Source organism: Phalangium opilio, unplaced genomic scaffold (genome assembly GCF_054372755.1).
Source record: "Phalangium opilio isolate 3A_F unplaced genomic scaffold, DU_Popi_V2 ptg000013l_1, whole genome shotgun sequence".
Taxonomy (NCBI): domain Eukaryota; kingdom Metazoa; phylum Arthropoda; class Arachnida; order Opiliones; family Phalangiidae; genus Phalangium; species Phalangium opilio.
Genome location: NW_028324148.1, coordinates 250,887 through 261,526, shown reverse-complemented (window position 1 = coordinate 261,526; position 10,640 = coordinate 250,887).

Sequence of the window (10,640 nt, the reverse complement as noted above, 5' to 3'; positions counted from 1 at the left end):
GTAATAGGTTTTATTTTATGATAAGTTCAATATTTTTGGTCTTTTCCACTAAATTAAGATTTTAATTTTATTTTTTAATTTAAATATTTTTGCCTTTTACCACAATATTTTACTATTTTAATTTTATTCTTTAATGCGTTTATTTCTCTTTTGTTATTTTAAAACATTTCATCTTAAAAATAAACTAAGTTGAATTTTGCCAATTTGTCCACGATTTATTGTGCTGACAACCGAGGTTGTAACAGAGTATATACTAGGGTTGTAAATTTTCCGGAAAAATAAAACGCGGAACATTTTCCTCTTCGCGGAAAATTTTCCGCTAATCGGAAAAATATAAAACTAGCAATTATGTGAGCTTTGAGTCAATTTATCTAACTTTTAAAGATTTAAAACATTCTCCAGTTATTTTACCATCTTTAGTAGATTTATTAAAGTACCACCAAATATTTGTGGTTGATTTTCCCTTAATTTGTGACTTTAAACAGGGTTAACAAACTTAATAACATTAACAACATAGCACCTCGTTTCCCTCACAATGACGCAGACGATCACTATCCTTTATGCCTGATAATTTTAGTTTCACTTGGGTCTCTTAACGGTTAGGTCTCGACTCTCTAACGCCTTATACCGTCATAAGAGCAAAAAGTAACCCTATGCATGCAAGCGATAGCAAATAAGTGAGCTTTTCCTATAGAGAATAGGGGTCATTAGACTCTGTTCCCGTGGACAATTTTTTACCCCTCCGAATTCACCTAAAACCAAATAATGAATGTTTTGAAAAGAAAGGCAATTGAAAAATTTTAAAGTTTTAACTTTTTAATTGAAAAACCGGTAGCGGAAAAATACGGAAAATTTTCCGGAAAAATATAGCTCGGTCATTTTCCAGAAAATTTTCCGAGCGGGAAATTTTCCGACTTACAACCTAGTATATACAGAATAAGCTGTCGTTCGAGATAGTGAGTTGCCTATCACGCCTAATTTTTATCCATGCCCAATCACTTTATGGCGGACGAATTATAATACGCGTGTTTGGTAAATAACTCAATTTATTAACATTAAGGTTAAATAAAAACATAATAATTAAAACTGAATAACATGACTAGTTACGATGACTAAAGAGTGAGAGGGCAGACATCTACCAATCGCGGCTGCGCAAGAAGTGACAGCAAAATAAAAATGAACTACCAACTATCATGTAACCACCCAGCGTTCTTTATCATTACACCCTTAAAGCTTTCACTTTTTTCCGTTTGTGTCGAAGCCTACTAAGTGTTGGCCTACTATGCCAAGATATTTAAATTTCCCGCCATGAATAAAGTAGTGAGTGGTATTGTAGTTCGGTAAGGACAAAAAATCATTGCGATGTTTGGAAATTTCAGATATTATTTGTCTTATAATACTTTATAAGAATTAATATAGGTTATTTTCAAATGAAATAATTTGTTCTTTAATCTCGCTCGTTATTTAAGGGCCATGTGACTACCGGGCTGTTTATCATAGCCTCTTAGATCAGGCGTTCGCTCATACAATGCCCGCCAATCAGTGCATTAATGGTGAAACGTAAGCAGCGGGTATTAGAAGGCCCGCAATCTAGAAGGCTTATTCAAAGGTTTAAGGGTCAATGTGTGGCCATAACCTCAGCCTTTTATTTATTCTCTCTTTTTTAAATTCTATCCCATTAGTTTGAATTACTGTTCAATCTATTTCTATCTCTCAATGTATCCGATGTTCGTAAAAAAGCCACTCTGCTGGCTTCACGAACAGCTCTCATTCAAGAAATAAATTAATTTTTGGCCTATTGACGCTATTAGACCTTTTTTTTCTTTGCGGGCCACTTTGTTCCCTGGCGGGCGATTCCTGCACTGCCTTAGAAATACGTTATAAATTTTTAGTCTCTCTCGAACGGTTGTAGTGGTTGGTACTTGGTAGGCGTAAGCTTTTGGTCTTGCCTCTCGAACGGTCGTAGTGGTTGGTACTTGGTAGGCGTAAGCTTTCGGTCTTGCCTCTCGAACGGTCGTAGTGGTTGGTACTTGGTAGGCGGAAGCTTTCGGTCTTGCCTCTCGAACGGTCGTAGTGGTTGGTACTTGGTAGGCGGAAGCTTTCGGTCTTGCCTCTCGAACGGTCGTAGTGGTTGGTACTTGGTAGGCGTAAGCTTTCGGTCTTGCCTCTCGAACGGTCGTAGTGGTTGGTACTTGGTAGGCGTAAGCTTTCGGTCTGGCCTCTCGAACGGTCGCTTGGTAATCTTAAGCTTTCGTTCTTGCTATATTTCATAATCGTATATAGGGTAATTTTAGCATGTAAATAGTATTTAAAGCATGTCTTAGATGAACTGAATTGGTTTACTAGTTGATAAAACACGGAACTCCTAAGGTTTTATCTGTATTTATTATGGGATGGATTCTATCGTAATTGTAGTGACTAGTCATCCTGGCGGCTTATAAACTATAATTTCAATTTATTTGCGCAGTCATGTTTTGACCAGAGAGATTTTAAGTTATTATAAATTGTTTGTGGTCAATCTAGGCTCTTTCCGGAAATCGTAATCTATTTTGCGAACTTTTCAACCCCCTTCTGATGGTTTTGAAACAAGCATTCAAATCGAATATCCCCGTTATCCAGATTGCTTGTCATATAACTTGGGAAGGTGTAATTGACCATTTCGCGCGGGATAAAGACGTCCTAGTTTCTGACAAACGGATGACTCTATTAATGGCACCGTTATCGAGTGGTAAAAGATACAGTGACGATACGAATGTCGCTCGATTCGAAGCATGGTGGCACCTTGCCATTAGAATGGAGGAAAAACTTCATTCCGAGAAGTTTTCTACTGTAAGAATTTGTTGTTTATATTTAAGTAAAATCCCCCATGGAAGTTTCAAATAATTTCAAATCATTTTACTACAGGTGATATTACGACTATTTAATAGAACCCTCGACGACAAAAGAGACGAAACGGCGAAAATTAGTTTAAAAGTTCAAATGAAAGGGTGTGAAATACTGATAAGATTATTAGAACTTCCCGTTACTTTTGCAGTTGGTTTGGCTTCTCCAAAGAAAGCTGCACCAAATTCAACAAGTTAGTTATTTAATGTTTGGTTAATTTCATCTTACATTAATTTCGTGTTTACTTTAATTTTAGAGCCATTGAAAGTGCTTCTCCCCAACGTCGTCTTCCATAAACACTCGACTAAGCTTTTGGAACATTGCAAGACTGTTCTAGGGATATATAAAGAGAATGGAATGAGTCGGGGAACTCAGTATCTTGTGCATTTAGTTTCGGAGCGAATGTCGAGTATCAGCAAGGAATTGAATGATAATCAGGCCACAATTTCAAATATTCTTCATTTCTTTCAAAACGTTATAAAAGAGGGGTATTTGGAGTCTGGAGATTCCTTGGTTAATATATTTAAAGGAAAAGGGCAGGAAACGATGTAACTGATTATAGCTTAAAAGAACGGCCTTTTTCTGCATATAAAAGGAATCGAATATTAATGTATAATCTTTTGTTGACTGAACTTTACCGTTGATCATTTATTTAAATAAAATTAAGGGTTGAAATTAAAGTTTTGGTATTCTCCAGAAATTGTTCGATGAGATCTGGCGATCATTACCATCTTTGGACATCAAAGATGGCCAACCTTATAAATTTGACGATTTTGAAGTACCCCAATCCTTGGATTTCAGCAAAATCTCCGATGAAAGCGATGAAATCCCCATTAAGTCAACTGTCTCCAAAGGTTCGAGCCAAGTTTCATTTCCATACAAAGAAGGTGGGGTTTTAGAAACGGTAATTGTTCCTTTAGAGCCGAGTAAACGGAAACGAGGGCTAACTGACAAGAAAAAAAACTTCCTCTGGTTTAAAAAAGGCATGCGAAACCCCTACATCTAGAAGTTCCAAGTTTACAAAAGAAACTAAAAAATTCAGCTGTATTAGATTTTGAGAAATTAAAGGTAACGTTGCAAAAACTCATCGCGTGTCCACCAATTCCCGAAGAAAAAAGGAATGGAAGATGATACGGTAGACATATCGGGAGACCGTTGCCCCTCGCAGCAGCCAGAAGTATTAAACCGTAAAAATAGTAGAAAGAGGAATTTTTCCTCATTAAATTCCACTGATGAATGCCCCGAAAAGAAAATGATTAAAGTGGTCCCGGCAGCTGCTGATGAAGACGCGCCGATTATACCCGAGACTTGTTACGTATCTCTTGGCTCCAGTGATCAGGATTTGGAAATCGGTCAAGAAAGTGAAAATGCTGAACTGGAATCACTCGAGAAGGGTTCGGAACTGAAAGATTCGAAACCGATTGATAAAGAATTAGCGCCGTCGTAAGAAAGTTGGGTTGAAATTCCTGAAGTTCCTAAATCGACTCTTTCTTCCTTGACACCTCAAAAGGACAATCACGACGATGCCTTAGCCAGCGCCAAAAGAACGCGGATTGCCTTACCTTAAATTGATACTTTGCAATCAACTTCCACAAAGAAGGACAAAACAAAAATGAATTCATCGGTACTTGAACTTACTTTTTCTATTATTCTAGGCCTACTTGATTATTATAATTAATAAAAATTAATTACCGGACTACTTGCGTATAAAATACTAGGTATTTAAAAAATAATTCAACTTTATTTACGCAATAAAATTTTAAAACTCGCAAAAAAAAATTTTACCGAGCTCCGACGACTAGTTTCGCATCTTACAGATGCATCATCAGGTCTAAATTAAGGGGCGAGATTTTCTATCACAAATTAACAATCATCACGTGGTTCCATAAAGGTCGGGGATTTTTCTATTCCAACTTGATTATATTGGTTCTTTTTCTCTTCCAGGAGTCCCAGAACGATGAACCATCCACCAAACTTCAAATGCAAAGCGGCTTAAAATTAAGGACCAGAGCAGTAACCCCCGTTTCCGAAACCAAATTTGCGACGGTAAAACAGAAGAAGAAAACCCCCAAGAAAGTGTCTAACGAATCTGAATCTGACAATATGTCATCGCAACCGGAGTCGTCGTCTAATGATACTGGTCTCGATGAAAGTAATGTTGCGCAGAAAGTTGACGAAGTTAAGTCGATAGAGACAGTAGTTGAAACTGTTCATGTATCAAAATCGGTGGCTGAAATTATTGGTGAACCCAAAGTATTAGAAGACATTGATGGGCGTAAGTCAATGGATATTTCTGATGAGGGAGCAGTTGAACAACAATCAGTGGAAGCCGTTGACAAATCTTCGTTAGTCCAAGCCGCTAAGAAACGAACTTACTCGACTGTGTTGGCAAGTCTACATTACTCGATGACAATGACACGCGAACAGTAATCAAAGTCTTTGGTAAAACATTTGTCGAATCTAAATTTTTGGAAGGCGATGACGATTCTGAAATACTGGAGGGTGTTGATGAATCTAAATTACTGCAGTCCTTTGCTGAACCAAAACTGTCAGATACCAATGAAGAACTTAAACCATTGGAAACCGTTGAGAAATCTAATTCAAAGCAGAAGTTGTTAATGACTGTATGGACGATGAACCTAAGTTAATTGTTGACGTTAATTTGGAGGAACGTCAAGCAGTTCCTTTAGTGGTAGTTGTAAGTTATAATTAATTAATTAAATGTTTTCTTAGAATACTGTAAGTACGTTTCTTCACTAGGAACCAATTGAAGCCGATTCCCATACTAACTGGAGAAATTACCACCAGCCCCGAAGAAACGCTGGATAGTCACAAACCAGTATTTTGTCAACTTTTTAAGTGTAAAGAAAACGTCCAATTAATTCTTCATAATCTATGGTCTTCATTCTGGTGAGAATATATATTTTGATTCAGAAAGACCCTTATTAATTTTTAATTACAGGGCCAAAGGTCTGGAAGGCTCGTTAACTTCCAAAAACATTCTTTCCATCGGTGAATTTTTCACGATCAAATAGAAGAAACGCAGAGGTTGGATATCATTTGTCCGTCTAATAGCCTTTTTGCTACTTCCGCCATCGTGGTACCAAAGACGGATTGTTCGAAAGAACGTTTTTGCTTAGGCAGCCGGGCTGTTAATAACATCACCTTGTCTGATTCTTATACTTTGCCACTAATAGATGAGATTCTCGACACATTTTGGAACCCAGAGTTCATTTCCAAATTTGTTACACGTTCTGGATTTTGGAAGATACCCATGGACCACAATAGCTCTCAATATACTTCTTTAATTACTCAAAGTTGAAAGTATCAGTTCACGTTTATGCCATTTGTCCTCAAAAACGCTCCCTCCACCTTCCAAGGTCTTATGGATAAGGTACTCAAGCATGGACGTCACCTGAGTATCGTCGCATATCTTGAAGTGCGTGATTGAGTGGGCTATAGTTAGTGTGTCAAAATTCAAACTTAAAGGAACGAAAGTGAGTTCTATGCCAAAATTTATCAAGAATTAATTTTCTTTAATTTGTTTTTAAGCTAAGTCATATATTTAACAACTTGAAGGTTTATTTATATGAATTAGTTGAAAATTGATAGTTGAGCACTTTCTAACGTTAATTGTTATTTTTTTAAATCCTGGTTAACCGGCCAAGGCTTAGAAAAAATGGACAGCTGGAAAATAACCGGCAACGTGTACGTCAGTAATAACAGGTAGTCGAGGCGGTCGTGGTGGTCGAGTCGGTCGCGGTAAACGTGGGGGGCGGCGTCCGCGAGTTTGCTACTCGTGCAAAAAAGCAGGATACTTCATTATGAATTGCCCTGCCCTCAAACGTACGGGATCCTTTCTTTAGAAGCTGTTAATGTGACCATGGATAAAACATGCGCGTGAGGGAATTTGTTTTTCGCGCTATAGGATATTCAACTCCCTATCTAGAACGACAGCTTATTCTGTATATACTCTGTTACAACAACGGTTGTCAGCACGCGTAAAGCTAGGTCTCTATGTAACGTAGCTTTTTACGAGTTGACAAGAGACGAGGAAAATAAGGATCTTCAGGATTTAAAATTTCCGCGAATTTTTTAGCTCGAGTGCATGGACCTCTAGGCCTTAGGCAATTTCACACGTATTTGAAACGTAGGCCTAAAGGTCCGTGCAGGCGTGCATTGGAGGTAAGAAACTCGCGTCTCGCGCATATTTTAAATCCTGAAGATACTGAAGTTTTTCGTCTCTTAACATTACGTACAAAGCTACGTTACATAGAGACCTAGCTTTGAGCGTGCTGATAACCGTTGCTGTAACAGAGTATAATACAGAATAAGTTGTCGGCCGAGACATAGTTAATTATTTGCTCTATATGTCATTTAAATATTATAACAAGTTAGAGCAAATTAAGCAATAAGATCAACTCACTCTTGATACTACCAGCATGGAGATGTATTTTAAGAAATGATACAACCCCGTGGTTGCAAGACTGGCAGCACAACACTTTTTATCCTGTCCTCTATCTCTCATGACTAGTTAATTGTAAACACCGGTCCTTTTTCTATCCAAAGCCTAGTCCCTAAACTATATTTAGTTTTCACATATAGGGGATTCATACCATTTACGCCAGGAGGGCAGGCTACCTGGAAGACAAAAACCCCTTTTACATTTTTTCCTCCTGGTGCCTCCTGGCCTTCAGGTGTAAATGGTATGAATCCTCCTTGTGTGTAATAATTGTTAGACCAAATGAATGGCTTAGCAAACAAACATATAGTCTAAATTCAATAAAGATAGTTAATAGCCTTTTATATTATTGGAAAAGAAAAAAAGGAGGAGGGCAAGGAGAAAGGAGAGGGGGCGTCACAGAAGGCCCGCCCAGGATGTCGTCATCCTCACGACAAGAAGGAGGAGGCTGTCGCCAAGCAGACAGTTTAAATTTTTTATGTAAGTAAAATAAATAATGGTCTTAGAAATAATGTGAAGAATTATATTAAACTGGGGCACTGGAAAAAATGTTAACAGTTTTTAATGTGTTAGACATGAATATCATATAACAAATTAAAAAATTTAGGTACAAATATAATGAATGACGAAATATAGTTCCTTAAGCCCTAAAACTCTGAGCATATTTCTCCAGAATAGGCAAAACTTTGGTTAGGGCTAAAATGTATTATTATGAGTAAAGTCTCATAGTTATGGATTAGCCAGGACGTTGTGGGTGACAATGAAGGGACCTGTTGCTGACATGCGTGAAAATTTAAACTTTAAACTAGCCTTATAATTAGTTGTTACTGACTTTTCTACCAGTATTATATGGTTAATTTAATTTCCTGTGTTCCAATAAAATTCTTCTTAGAGTATAATTTTTCTTCTTTTTTTATATAGGATCATTATTCACTTTTTTTTTTAATTAAATTATTAAAATTTCACTCTTTTAAAATTACATCACTTTTCTATTAATCATTTAAATTTGGTCTATTATTCCAATTTTTTAATTCATACCGGGGAGGGGACTAGCAAATCATAAATGGTGTGCAGTTTTATAATGATTTAATACAATTTCATTTATTATTTCAACATTAATTAATCATTGTAATATTTAATAAAATATGTTCTTAAATGTAAAGTGTTTCCAATGATTAATTAGAAATCTACAATATCTTTGATATTTAACACCAAAATTTAAGTAGAAATGTCCTATTTGTTTTATTGTAAAGCTTACTTAACACTTATAAGAAATCCATCATGAACGTCATGCGTAATTTCCAAGCTATAATGTGTTTTTTACTACCGTTAAAATTGTATTTAAAATAAAAATTAATTTACTTGGTTTTATTCCGTGTGGTGGCACTGGGAACTCAAGAAACCGCAATAATTTTTATCTTTGATGAAGAATTTTAATTTAAATAATGTAAATGTAAAATGATTTTAAATGAAAGAATCTATACAGTTCTGTTTGCCATAATTTCCCTGGAAAAAGTATCACCAAGGTTTCGGCAGCGGAGGTTTCATCATTAAGGTGTAACCTCTACAGCTTATATTAATGTGTCCTAGCTGTCACAGAAAACAATGTACTAATTGATTGATCTACCAGTAAGATTAATAATTAATTTGTTTATAATTTATTTTAACCTACCTACAGTAATCTTAATGACTGGCTTTTATCCCAAATAAGTGAAGTTGATGTTGCCTATCGTATAACAACAACATCAACATGATTATCTAACGCTATTTTGACTGAGGCTTAGCGAAATTGCTTAAACAGCGTTATAAAATAAAAAGCCTGGGAATGGGATTCTCTTAAAAACTAGAATCAAGACCCATAAGCGTAAGGTAACAAATTGGACAAATCGCTATCATCTTTATTCTACAACGAAACCAAGAGTTAAGAGAACAATGAATAATAAACACGAAAAATCATAATAATGTTTACAAAAGTGTTCTCACATATGCGCTGCTTCCCAGTATGAGTGAACAAGATATGCCCCAAGGCATATTAACGCTTTATGCAGTGTGATATTGGCTTTAACAAAACCCGAAATAAGGGATATTCACACCGGCAACGTCAGTTCCATTCACGCTACCAATAAGCAAACGCGTGGAAAAGTATAGGAAAAATATCGATAGCTAAGCAACAATCGTAGTGGCGCAAACGTAGAGTGTCCGCATCCCACACCGGCGTCGTCAGTCACTCGTAAGTTCGAGTCCCGCTAGCTCCGAAAGACCGCATTTTCTAGTCGAAAATATGATCGAATTTAGTAAAGATGTCGCTAGTGCGGTGGAGAATCAAATTCCAGCGAGCTCTGCCGCGTAATTTAAATTTTCGAAAATGTACGCGAACGCGAAACAGCCAGCCTGCCTGCCTGCCAGCAAGCCTGCTTCCAGGGGTCTCCGTATAAAGCTTTTGCTATGGGCAAAAAGCTTAAAAACTACTATACAGACAGTCGCCGAGAGCAGTCTGGGAAATAGCACACTTTCTCTGGTCCAAAACCAGTTTATTACTTGCTTGGACTAGTTTTTTAATTCAAAAACTGGGGGTTACTGGTCCTCGGGACCAGTTTGTTAATTGCAAATCTGTAGGAGAACAAAACTGGGACCACTCCGGAGACCAGTTTATTATTTAGGACACTAGGGGGGTCACTGGTCCCAAAGACTAGTTTAAAATATACCCTTATTTCCCAGACTGGTCGAGAGCTCCCTAAATTGTCCTATCACGGTCCTTTCACGGATGTGTATTGTGGTCCTATTACCAAACAACCAATCTAAAAAGGAAAAGTCCCCTTTATGACTTCGTAACGTTGAAAACAAGATTGCTGGTATCAGGGTCGGAAATAAGTTTTTTTTTTAAACTGGACATTGGGTCAGCGACCCCTCTGGCCTGGAATAAATAAACTGGGCTATGATCACTGACCAGGGCGTGTCGTCTGCTAAATTGAAGTAGTGGATAATTACAATTTATTAGCTAATGTTTGGACTCTGGAAACGCTTGAATTTGCTTAGTGGTCATGTGGACCACTGATCCCCCTCCGATTTAATTTTTAAACTGATCCACGCAATTTTTAAACTGGTCATTTGCCCTGTGCCACCGCCGTATTTCCCACGCTGGTTGGTATTTCGCGGTTGCTTTTCACGCTATAGGATCGGCAACTCCCTATCTCGAACGAGAGCTTAATCTGTATATACTCTGTTACAGCATCGGTTGACAGCACCCGCAAAGCTAGATTACATAGATTTGTACGTGCTGTCAAGAGGCGAAAAA